Source organism: Homarus americanus, unplaced genomic scaffold (genome assembly GCF_018991925.1).
Source record: "Homarus americanus isolate GMGI-L3 unplaced genomic scaffold, GMGI_Hamer_2.0 scaffold54443, whole genome shotgun sequence".
Classification (NCBI taxonomy): Eukaryota; Metazoa; Arthropoda; class Malacostraca; order Decapoda; family Nephropidae; genus Homarus; species Homarus americanus.
In genome coordinates, this window is record NW_024750852.1 from 5,481,897 (window position 1) to 5,496,017 (window position 14,121).

At 37.8% G+C, this 14,121-nt stretch overlaps 1 long non-coding RNA gene across 1 annotated transcript in view; it reads right to left on the minus strand.

Annotated features, from left to right (window-relative positions):
- The window catches only part of LOC121854323, a 64,699-nt gene extending 52,172 nt beyond the window's left edge, over window positions 1–12,527 (minus strand). The window contains exon 1 of the long non-coding RNA XR_006086533.1: window positions 12,330–12,527. This is a non-coding gene — a long non-coding RNA (uncharacterized LOC121854323). The remainder of the gene's footprint in view (window positions 1–12,329) is intronic.
- Between the last annotated feature and the right edge of the window lie 1,594 nt (window positions 12,528–14,121).

A 14,121-nucleotide genomic window follows, 5' to 3' on the forward strand; every position in this document is an offset into this window, starting at 1 on the left:
ATCCTCTATGCACCTCACAAGAGAGTTCAGTGCAATGATACGAGGAATGGTTGACTCATGGAAGTAACTATATATTTCAATTTTGATACTGATATGACCAAGGATATTTTGTACAGTTTAATTGTAAAGGTAAAAGCAGCTGGATATCCAGTAGCAGCTCTAGTTAATGATCTTAGCCCCACTAATGTGAGATTGTGGAATATCCTGCAGGGTGTGGGTATGGATAAGTCCTTTTTCATAAATCAAATTACTTCAGATACGGAAATGTGCATTTGTAATTTCTTTCTAGTCGCCCTGATAAATTTATGGGTGAAATTTGCTTGCCCGGATTTTATACGGGAAAAGATAAATAAACATCTCAGAACAATAATATTTATTGTATGTATCAACTCACAGATCACCTGTCTAAATAGTGTCGGTGAAGGTAACCTTTGTCATGTGATGTTAACTCCTGTCACCTCACTTCACACCAGCAGGCAGAGGCAGCACCTGTGATCACCTCCCTTAACTATCATTCCTCCCCCTCCCTATAATTTGGCGTCAGTGGCGTTCACACTCGTCATGTGAGGTCATAACTCCTGTAGGGACTGTACATAGTTATAATTAACCTACCGTAAGCTGCACTTACTTAAATACTGAGATAAAACTAAAATGCCGTTTTTCTTGGAACCTTTCCTTCTCTGCATCACCCACTGTACTGATTGGAGTCCTTAATTAAAGTTATATGCAAGATTAGACACTCTACTACCATTATTCTCTGTGATATGCTGAAATAACACAGTACAGTGTGTGGAACCATAAATGTTGTTTATAACAGTTGAGAGGTAGAGGAGCGAGCGAGGGTCATCCTGGTGAAGTCAGTATTAACGTTGTCTTCTCTTGCGCAAGCTGGGTGGGGGGAGGATGGGGAGGTCGCGAGTCGAGAGGATTAATATTTAACTACAGACAGACGGAGCTACTTAACTTCATCCCCATTTACTCGGACGGGAGGTAAGAGTTAGTCAGTGTTCAACAAGGTGTTAAATCTGTTATGCTCGTCCCTGTAGCCCTAGTCTATCAGCTGTGATTTTTTCCATCTGTTATGTCGAGCGCTTTTGTTTTCTTCACCTGAACTCGACGTATTTTCTCTTTTCATTCCTCCATTCCACATTTTTTTCTGAAACAATTGCTTTGAGGGGAAAAGTTCAGTGTCGGCGAAATAACTCAGTGGGGTGAACGGATTTGTTTAGTACAATACATATTATTTCATACAGCACGATCGCTGCATGTGAAAAAAAAATTACGTTAAACTATACAGTATTCTCGGAGTATTTTCTAGGTATTGGATGGCAATAACAGCAAAGGCAATGTAAGAAAACAATTTCCATTTAAAATTAAATAAAAAAATAAACAATGGTATTTACTTTGGTTTATATGTATTACCATGATTAAGAATAAGTTTAAATACGGTACTGACTTTTTAGAACGGATTGCCAGACAAGATTTTTGTGATTAAAATTACTAATAACTCCCTGATTGTTAACAGCTAATAATACAACTCAGAAATCACATAATACATATGGTGAGAGGCTGATGACGTGGGTGAGCAGCTGAGCCAGTGTGAGCACCGGACTCTTATAGGCATCACGTACCAGGAACAGCAAACAGGGAGGATCTTTCAAGAAGTGTGGTGACGCAGCGAACAAACACACGGTACCACGCACAGCCGCGGACACAAGACAATGAACTCTATTCTCTTGAACTCGTACATAATTATGTCGTCGTATCTACCCACCTATTATTTCATCCTCTACATACACACACACACACACACACACACACACACACACACACACACACACACACACATTTTCATGGAAATTTCATGAATACTTGTATTACAAAGGCAACACTGCCCACACTTGTGGAAAAACTCGCACGCCAACAAGTAAGGACATTGTTGCTGTAGTAATCCTAATAATGTTCTCAATCTCCACAAAAATATGTAAGGCAGTGTGTATACATTTTTCTGAGACACCATCCTGTATACATAATGAAGTGACCATCTTCAAATAATTTTCACTCTAAGCAAGAACATTACGAATTTCAAATGCAGGAATTCTCAATTCTGAACGCAAACTTCCGCATTTTAACAACACTGACCTAATAACAGAAACTTTACTAACATTATATGGCGCAGTCACAAGGTCCTCATTTTTATGGTCAGGAAATACTGTACAGATATTAGAAGATTTATGTAAACCTATAATAGGCGTTGTACTGATAATATATATTAATATATATATATATATCTATCTATATATATATATATATATATATATATATATATATATATATATATATATATATATATATATATATATATATATATATATATATATATATATATATATCAGGGGCTTGATGGTCAACTCCGTTAGACAATGAAAAACTCAGAGCGGCCTCAACCCTGGCCTTCCACCCTCTATGTCTTATTTATACTGATATTTATATTGTACCTAATCAATACAGTGAAACTATGGGCAAGTTTCTTTAAGCCATTTGCCTCTGTCTACTCAGCAGTAATTGGGAACCTGGATGTTAATCGATTTGCGGATCGCATTCCGGGGTAATTGTTAGCCAGTGCAGTTGGCGAGTTGTCCGATCTTCTCGGACTGCAGTATTCCTTGACACTGGGTTATACAACTCGTTAACTTGGGGTGTGATTGTTGTAGGGCAACCATTATTATTTAATCAACACAGTGCAGAATCTGACAAGGGAAGCTTTGATCCCGTATTATTTCGGCAGGCGGCTGTAAGTAAAACACAGCTAAGGAAACACAGATGGCGACACGGAAAACACAAACAGCGACATAAATAGCACAAAAAGCATGAAGAAAAATATGAACAAAATTTAATTTGAAAAAGAATATCACCAAAATATTGAGACTGCGTAAAAAAAATGGCTGACACATCACACGCAGTATACAAACATGCTCTTACATGTCACAAGGTAGAGATCAAGGCCGGAAAGTGCATCCTTCCTAAAATTATGACCGCATCGAAATGAAAGTAGTACCCCATGACACACACACGCTGCAAATAATCCACTACGAACGGGCAAGTCGAAACGTCAGTACCATTTAAATAAGTTTGCTCGATTCCAAGTAAACAATATGTTTAGCATAATACAATTTTTGAAAGTAAAAATTAAGCACATCCTTGGATTACCTAGTTTGTTTTCTTTTTCTTTTTACAGGGATTAGCCCACCCAGGCACAGGTCACTAACCCACATCGGGGCCTGGGGGGCGAAATGTAGTAGTAGTAGTAGTAGTAGTAGTAGTATAGATCTGCGGCTCAACTAATTCAACACAGATAGGATAGCTACTTATGTATTAGGATATTTAATATTAAGGTAATAAAATGGCGGCGAAAAGGTGTGGCTACTGGGGGAGGCTGGAGGCCACGTTAATGAAGAAAAAAGTAGTAATAATAATAATAATAATAATAATAATAATAATAATAATAATAATAATAATAATAATAATAATAATAATTCATAGTAAATAAAAAAATTATAAAAAATACAAAATTTTAAATAGAATAATAAAATAATAATGATAATAATAACAACACTAATAATAATAATAATAATAATAATAATAATAATAATAATAATAATAATAATAAAGAACCATAAACAAATACAAAAAAGATCAAAAGTGAGAAACAATATATGTATGTTGTGTTGTCAATGGTAAGAGAAACAATTGAGACCCTGCTATTGTGAGTAAATGAGGCAGAAAGTCAGGTCAGCAACCTGGGACTTGGTCACAATTTTCGTGATGCCATATGCCATGGTTGAATTAAGCATCTTATTTCTCATTTTTTCGCCTTACCTTAATAGAAGAAAACTGGTCCTAATCAACAAGGTTCGTTTAAATCTGCCTTCATCGTTCAGTTATCTCACTATTCACCTCTAAAGAAAAAACGAAGTTGGAAGCTCGTCACGCATATCCTTCCGCAAGGTTTACTTCCGATCCACGAGAGGCCATAAATCACAACGGACGCTTGACATTCTTTACAATGTTTCCATTACTTGCTTGTTCGTATATGTGTAAAAAAAATAATGTAATTTAAATGTTTATTTGTGCATTATTAATATCCCAATTAACGTTAAATACACAATTACTTTGAAATTAGCAAAACAAAAAATATTAACACGAATACTGGAACGAGAACCGCCATATTTAAATCTGCCACCTCCCCCCCTTTAAATTATGCATACAAACCAATTACTTGCACCCATAACTGCCATAAATATCTTCAATGAAATATTTTCTCAGATCGTTTGGTTTGTTGAGGGGTAATCGTATCCGTTTTATCTGTTTTGAAACAAAAATTTTATGTATTTTATGTGAACCGGACGGAAATATGCCCATCACCAAACACTGATTTTTTTCGCTAATAGTGAATACTGAAATATAAAAAATATTTATAACCAACAGGCGAATTAACGTTTGGAATACATATTGTTTCATAAGGTAAGACAAGACAATGAGAAATAAGACCACGCAACTATTGTAAGTAATTTAGCTCATAAGTATTAAAACAAGACGAATGCAGTCATTTCTTACTTAAGCTAAAAATGCTCGAGGTTCTTTAACGTGTTATAATAAAGCCTTAGAAATATTTTGAAACCAGAGAATATTCTCAAGAATATACTGTACTATACATATTCCTTAACAAAATACCTGATTAATAGGGCTGTATACTGTATAGTATCTTGGAACAATCTTGCAGCCACCTGCTGGTAAAGTTGATCACCCTGAGAGGAGATAGAAAAAGCCTCCAGAATCGACGTCACGTCAAGTACTCAAAACTAAAGTGCAAGAAATACTTGTAAGCTGCCTCACTGACATGTTGGTTATATATTACTACACTTCAACAACTAAGGTCTTTAAGCAAACGCGCATTCTAGATTAGTAAATACTGTAGGTAGGTAGTAGGCAGCTATCAAACAGGGAGGTACTACCGCCTGGGAAGATATTGGATGCATAATATGTTGTCTAATGGCAGACCCTGCTGCCAGATGGCATCACAAATATTGTGACCAAGTCAAACGTTGCTGATCTGCTGACTTTGCCTCGTTTACACACAATTGCAGGGTCCCAATTGTGTTTCTTACTCTGACAATACCTCACATATATCGTTTCTCACTCTTGATCATTTTTTTTGTCTTCAATTTTTGCCCCAGGCCACGATGTAGGTCGGTGACCTGTGCCCGGGTGGGTTAATCCCCGTTAAAAAAAAGAGGAACTAAATCTCGCTAGTTCTTAGTAATTCAGAAATGTTATCTAAAGAGCTGGCTGAAACAGTTAAACGTTTGACAAGGACAAGGTTTTAGCAGAATAATATTAAGACCCATGGTGTACCAACCTAGTAAACCCAACGGTTCAAAAAGATGCTCCTACTCGCTAACACTAAAAAATTAATTAGTGCTGACGTTTGGCAATTTGACAGAAAGCACTGCTAGTATGTGTACGTGTGTGTGTGTGTGTGTACACGTATAAGTATGTATGTGAGTTTATGCATTTTGTTGTCAGATAGGTAGGTGATGGTCCCCCCAGACTAGAACTACCGTGGGAGATGTAAGAACTACCGTGGGAGATGTAAGAACTACCATGGGAGATGTAAGAACTACCGTGGGAGATGTAAGAACTACCGTGGGAGATGTAAGAACTACCGTGGGAGATGTAAGAACTACCGTGGGAGATGTAAGAACTACCGTGGGAGATGGAAGAACTACCGTGGGAGATGTAAGAACTACCGTGGGAGATGTAAGAACTACCATGGGAGATGTAAGAACTACCATGGGAGATGTAAGAACTACCGTGGGAGATGTAAGAACTACCGTGGGAGATGTAAGAACTACCATGGGAGATGCAAGAACTACCGTGGGAGATGTAAGAACTACCGTGGGAGATGTAAGAACTACCGTGGGAGATGGAAGAACTACCGTGGGAGATGTAAGAACTACCGTGGGAGATGGAAGAACTACCGTGGGAGATGTAAGAACTACCATGGGAGATGTAAGAACTACCGTGGGAGATGTAAGAACTACCATGGGAGATGTAAGAACTACCGTGGGAGATGTAAGAACTACCATGGGAGATGTAAGAACTACCATGGGAGATGCAAGAACTACCATGGGAGATGCAAGAACTACCGTGGGAGATGTAAGAACTACCGTGGGAGATGTAAGAACTACCGTGGGAGATGTAAGAACTACCATGGAAGACAATAATAACTACCAAGTGAGAACAAACCAGCCTGAACTCTGTGGTACATACAGTAGACCTACCCAGACTACCAGACGACAGTTCAAGAATCGTCCTGTTTCGATTTCCTTGTTTTTAAATCTCTTACTTTCATCTCCTACTTATTCTCTGCTTTTTTCCTACGTCTTTTCTACTTTCCCTGCTCTTCGTAGATACTGAGGAAACTGCTTACACTGGGACTGTTCTTTTCCTGTTCCTGGTGACATGATGATCTTATGTGACTTCTTTTCATTCTTCGTGACTCCCTGTAACGTACATCTTTAACACAGTATATACCTGGGGAAAAGATAATTCATGTATATCCAGTGATTTAAACAGAGTCAAAGGGGGAATTACTACTTGATACTGATATAAGAATAATATATGACGATGTTTATAGAATTGTTAATTTTCCTCTCTGGATTACCATTACTATAAATTAGCCACTTCGTTTATATATATACAGTCTACACTTAAGGTAATTTTATATCCAAACAATGTCAATTTGTATTTTATTATGTTAGCTGTATCTAATTTTATGAAAAGAGGATAAAATAACACGATAAATTTAAAGTGTCAGAAGAGGACCGATGATTTCATAACCCTATTCTACCAACCCAGATACTCTTGCTATAAACATGTTACAGTATATAACATTGCTGGTCTTAATATCAACTCCGGCAACTTGACTATTGCAAAAGTCAACAGGACTTTCCGCGCCACTAAGTTTCTTACGTCGACACAACTTTGCAGTCTTCGTTTTAAAGTTTTCCTCTAAGTTATACGTGACCTGTCCTCATTATAGAAGCTTTCCAAACTAAAGTCTTTTCCGAACGAATTTTTCCACGTGAACTTTTAATTAAATTACTTATAGTCCAAAGTATGTTCTAATCTGTCAACAAGTATCAAACTACCTGAAGAAATAGCATCAGATCACTACAGTCATTTTGTCTTTTAATGGTTCCTGATCTATGTCGGGGAATAACTGGTCTGAATCAATCTCCTCTACACGGCATAGTCTTCACAACACGGGGTAAGCCTCATATATCTCCCTATGCCACATCAAAAGTGGGAGGTCCGGCAACTTGTTACACAGCCGTCAGCAACCTCATTTTTCTGAGCGGCGAGGCACAGCAGTGTTCATTCCTTGGAGAACCTCTGATGGTCTTGCGTTCCTTTGATTTAACTTCACTCTCTTTACTATGTATTACTGTCTTTAAGGTGTTTCAAATTACTATGTATATACTTTCATCATATGACGAATAATTATTACTGTGAGTTTATGAGAAAAAGATGTTATCATTACTGTATTGTTTATTGTGTACAGTAATTATTCTGTAGCTTATAATTCTAGGGAAGGAGTCAGTAATGAGCCTGTGTAAGATTTGGGACTCTTCTCATTGTGGATCCAGTTGATATGGAATAGCTCGTTTCAGTAAAGTCAATACCCTCTCTCTCTCTCTCTCTCTCTCTCTCTCTCTCTCTCTCTCTCTCTCTCTCTCTCTCTCTGGCCACATCTTACCTTTCTCTCTCACGACACCTTCTTCATGCTTTTGAATTAGTCTTGCTGCCTCTCAGTAATCCAGACAATGAGGTTAGTGTGGCAGTGAAGAGAGAGGGGTGTGCGGTAGTGGACAGGGGAGTTGTGTAGTAGGGGAGAGGGGGGTTGTGTGGTAATGAAAAGAGGGAGTTGTGTGGCAGTAGAGAGAGAGAGAGAGAGAGAGAGAGAGAGAGAGAGGTGTGGTAGTGGTGTGTGAGAGAGTGTGTGGTAGTGGAGAGAGAGGCAAGACTAACACCAAGGTCCACAATAATCACCAGTAAGCAACATGGATCCAATTTTGCTACGATGTAACAAAACAATCACAGGCTGCTTTAAAACTTTACCTCTGCTCTTCATACACAACACATTACAGTACGTAACCTAGAAAGTCTATGACAACACCCTACCAAATAAAGATAAAATATTCTCTAGTATATTTGACTTTCAGAATCTTAATTGTGATAATTATATAAGTTGATAAAGATTTTAAACTTACATCTGAGTGTCGTGTGTCATACATTTCGGGAAATAGGTTATTATGCGTATTGTAATATGGTAGTTTGTTCTTTTAAAACCCGAGGCTTTAACAAGCGTGGTTGATTGTTGTTTCCTAAGCAAGAAAACTTTAACCTGGATTATGTAACAGATTCAGTTTCACTCCATGCAGCGCAGGAGCAATGCGGCGCCCAACAGGGAAGCAAGGGCGGGCGAGAGTGCTTCAGGTCTCATTGATTTTGTTAGTAAGTTACACGTGGTGAAGTAAGAACAAGTGTATATAAGGTGGATTACCTGTACAGTTCGTCTGCTTATGGCAATGCATGGTAGGGCCCTAATAGTATCACGACCTGCCTTAACGAAACATTACAATAGATTATGTAACCTGTCGTCTCAACAGTGTTAGGAAGATCAGGAAAACAAGAAATAAAAAAAGACAAGAAAACTGAGTTCAGGAAAACCTATGTACTGTAAAATCCAATTAACCGCATTTCGTCCCAATTAAAGTAGAGTAGACAGTAGTTGATGAGCAAGATGTAAATAAACACAGCCCACGAAAAGGGAATGCAACAATTGGAGTTGGTCGCTACAATGCCTTTATGCATTTTCGGAAAGGGGGGGAGGGGGAGGGGGTAGTTCCATGTGATGTTAGGTTATTTTAACATAAAAGGCGTAGGAAGAGAACAGACATGTGGTGTTACTTTTACTTTTTGATTTGCATCCTCTTCGCCACTGATCGGCTCGTTAGCCGTTTGGACGGTCGGTCGCGACTGTTGCACTGTTGACAAGTAATGGGCATGCACTGGCTCCTGAATGCACACCTCTCAAATCAATGTTTGTCTCTGCGATTGACTGGGTTGAAGAAAACGTCTCTTTTAAACCAGAGGAAATGGAAAAAATTAAGAGTCACACTACAACAGTAGTGACAAAAGAAGACCCAGCTGAGGCAAGAAGGCTGGGTCTCGCAGGAACTATACCGGACCGGAGGAGGAATGAGAAAATGAATCCCACTATAGCTGCCGACGTCATTGTATTGGTACAGTCCCAACCCCGGCACCATCAGTCACAATGATTCTGCGTTGCTTGTCTCTCATACAAGATCTCAAAAGGCAATTCAACAATAAAATTTATCTTCATAAATGCTTCCCCACCAGTGCAAATATAAAACAGTATCTACATACCATAATAAGTATACCCATTGGTGGCAACGTAGACACCAAAGAGTTGTAGATAGCTTCTACAACAAGATCTAATTACTTACACTTAACCGTTGAATGACCAATTGATGTATGTTAACAGTCAAATTTGGAAAGCAAAAACCATTTCAAAATTCAAAATCCTAAGAGTTCACAAAATAGCTCTGGAATTAATAGGCCAGCCTGGAATGTCCCAGAAACTTTTTAATGATTATATGTTTTTTTCCCGAGAAACTTCAATCAGTCAGTTAGTTACATAAAACTTTACATGGAGGTGATGAATCGTTGCAACACCATAGTGACGACATTTAACCTCCGAAACATGAGCGAGCCACCAGGCTAATGACGACGCACTTAACTGAGGCGCGCGCACACAGTAGAACTTCTGGTCCTCTTGAATTAGCGCCCAAAATACTCAATTCTTATCCACGGGAACACTTGTAATCGGCATATCTTACTACTTACACTACTGTATATGTGGGGTGCGGTAGCCGAGAGGATACGCCACTCGACTAGTCTTCAAGGTTCCAGTCTACGGCACGCCAAATTTACCCAGCTGTAAATGGGTATCTAACATAACTGTTGGTCTAATAAAAGGTGATGGGGTGCAGTGTTGGTCACTACCTCCTTGTGTACCGACTTAGTATAGTACCACTACAGTGTGATGTACCCACACTGTACAGTACAGCACATGTAAATTACTAAGCATATTTTTGCGTGAAAACAATAGTTATTTCTTCTTAAACGTATTGTGTTTATTCACTTATATTATTACACCTTAGCTAACGCACTTCTTGGGTTAATTGAGGCTCCTAATCTACGTATCAGTGGGTTAATTGAAGCTCCTAATCGTATCCCTGGGTTACTTGAAGCCCATAATAAATACACCTGTCGATTAATCGAAGCCTGTATTCTACTTTCCAGCGAGTCAAATAAAAATAACTTGAACAATGCGCACTGGCACCAAAGGTAACCTAACCACCTAAAAGAATTAAAGACTAAAGTTCACCCAAAACTTAACCATACGTCAGTGCTAAAATCATGTCACCAAGGTAGTAGGTAGTAGGCATTTATCAAGGGAGGTACTACCGCCTGGGAAGATTTTAAAAGCATAATGTGTTGTCTAATGGTAGACCCTTCTGCCATATACAGTGCCGGATTTAGACCTGTGGAGGCCCGTGGGCAGCCCAAGAGGGTGGGGTGGCGAGTGAAGCGCCTTAGCATCTGGGAGTTCCGGGGGGCGCTGTAAGCTCCCCGGGAAATTTTTCACCAAGCACACATGACAATTCTCTCTCTCATTTTACATCTGCAAGACATGTTTATGTCTACTCGTGGGAAGTTCACGAATCATGGGCGACGCAAGTCTCCTCTTTAATCGACAGACATATGACAACCGATGTGCAATTACTACACGACCCAACCCCCTCCGACCGACTGTCAACAAACACAGCGCCCTGATGGCATTCATAATGGAAGTGATAATGAAAAAAAAAAAAAATTTTAATCTCATTTTCGTTATTCCATGCAGTTAATTTTTAATCAATATATGTTTCTGGAATTCTAAATATATTATTAGCAACACAAACAATAGCATTCATTAAAAATATACGGTTCATAGGAAAACCAGGTATTCATGAATTTCAAGGAGTAGCTAGCCTAATTTCTATCACGCGTCTTGTTGAACATAGTTTTACGTGATGGAATAGATAAACATGAATTTTAAAGAATGAAAATAAAAATAATCCAAATGAATAAACAAATAAATAAAATATTGTAATATGTGGAGGCCCCCAGATTGTGGAGGCCCCTGGGCAGCTGCCCACTTTGCCCACTCCTGAATCCGGCCCTGTCCATATAGCATCAAGAAAATTGTGACCAAGTCCCAGGTTGCTGACCTGACTTTCTGCCTCATTTACACACAATTGCAGGATCTCAATTGTTATCATTTCTTTGACACCACAATACACACAGTACAGGATATCCTTTCTCACTCTTGATTTGTATTTTTTTTTCAATTTGTTTATTTTTTTTTTAGCCGCTCAGGCCCCGATGTGGGTAGGTTACCTGTGCCTGGGTGGGCTAATCCCTGTAAAAAAAAAATCGAAAATACAAAAGATCCTGCATATAAGAGTAATTTTCAGGGCCAGTACTCATAATACCTTTCACCACATCTAAAACTCCAATGTGTTTGCTTCCCATTGTTATGCCCCATTACACTATATCTTCACCCTGTCAATCTTTTTTTTTTGTAAATGTCTCAGTCCCGTGATACAAGTTTAGATTTTATTTGTGTACTTCAATAGCAAAGACTGATTTTATTGTCCTGAAACCTTTTATGGAAAAACTGATGGTGCGCTAGATAGATCAATGACAGTGATGACACATGTGTGGAGTGATATGTTCAACATTTGACATGATGGAGATGAACAAATATTATTAAAAAACATCACTCACGTCTAAGCGAATAAATATTGCTAATTGAAATAATATACTATCTGTTCACCTAACTTATAAAATACTCAAATAAATTCAAATTAAATGTCATGCTGCCATACACATTAGAATTCGAATTCACACAATACTAGTTACTGATTATTAATGGGACAGTACGCTCTTTAACTACATCATATAAATTTAGCAATACAAATCTTATATTTTATGGAACAATTTCATACAACAAATATTAACAAATTAACACTTGAGAGACAATCTTATCAGAAAATATCTGCATTAGCAAATTGTTTGCTTCCCGCCACAACAGTGCAGACGACGCTGTTACCTGCAGACGACGAACTCACCGTATTAATTGATGCTTTTCTGGTCTTATCTGAAGATTTGGTGAAGATATGTGTTGATATCCAAGGGTACAATTGCCAGAACACTAAGTATTCCAAACATAAACGGACTTCACAGACATAATATAGCGAACTAACAAAGAGTATCATGAGCAATTCATGTCTGACAGCCAAACACAGTCAAGCCAGCTGATGTACTGCTTTCCCGCGTTCCCCGCTAGAGGGAAGCAGACGACATAACAAGTGAGCGTTGGCAAGGGGCCGCCGCTCACACAGCTTCTTGGGATGGTTTCATTTTTATTTTGCCTTTTTCACGCGGACATTTCTCTCATATCAGATTCAAAATTATCCTAAAAACCAATAAATATATCCGTTAAATTTAATTTTACCTAGTTCAGTTAATGTGGTAATTTGTGTAAATAATCATAGAAGTAGAAAGCGCTTATACGTCCACAGGGTACAATATTTATATAGCACTGTTTTCTCTTTTTATAGCCCATATCTTTAACAAATTGCACGCTTCAACACTAGAAAATTTCAGTGATATCATTATGAAAACGTTTACCAAACTTATTCTAACATAAGCTGATTAATCTACAAGGAAGATTTTCTTTAACAGGTCAACTCCTGACACAGGTATTCATAAAAATTGATATTTACAGAGATGAGTGAACAAATAAAAGTAATGTACATTTACAGTTATTAAGTGATATAATGCATTAATATACTCTCAGAAAAATTGTGTAGCAATTATCAATAAATACGCCGTTATAGTGAAGTTAACGCGATAAATATTTCAGGACTGGTTTATGAGGGACCGTGTAACTTCTAACCTAACCTAACCTAACCTAACCTAACCTAGACTCTTGTGTTTACTTACTTTTTGATGACATGATAAAAGGACAGAGGAGCAACAGAATTGTGTCACGCCCCGTCACGTCAACATAAATACCTTGCATGTGTTGTTTTGTTTTTGTTTTTTATCATAGTCGCCACTTATCAGCTTACGAGCCGTTTGGGCGGTTTATCCACAGGAGGAAACTGGGGACGGAAATCTGTAGTGTTTGGGTAGGGTCACACTGGATAACACCCTTCTCACGTGTATATATATATATATATATATATATATATATATATATATATATATATATATATATATATATATATATATATATATATATATATATATATATATATATACACACACACTTCAAGTTAGTTAGAGATTAATTGGATTAAAAATACATATTTTCATTTCCTTCAAAACAGCTGGAAATATGTATCTTAGTGTGTGTGTGTCATTCTAAGTCTACAAGTAAACAGGTAATACATATATTGCCGGGTTATAAAACAATAAGTATTGTTAAAAAAAATATACAGTATATCAGTTGGACACAGTAAAGTGAAGCAATAATGCCAGAGCCACACACATACTTTAAAGTGAAGCAGCTTCAGGGCCACAATGAGACCCACACACATGTCATAAGGTAGCCAGCTGCCATTTGACACAAGATGTAGTTGTTGAACATTCCTCGTCAATGCGTCGGGGTTAATGTAAACACTGTATTTGACGGAACTGAGACGAAACTTCTAGTCATAGTGTTCCCTTTAAAGGTGGCGGGCGCGCGCAGTAGCACCTATTAAATCTTTTCTCGGTACATATTTAATATTTCCTTTCCAAGAAGATCATAAATGGATCAATGAATTATAAGTAAATTTACATATTCACTACAAAAACTGACTCAAATAGATGATAGTGTTTAAGGAGAAAATTTGAACTAATAAGTTGTGATAG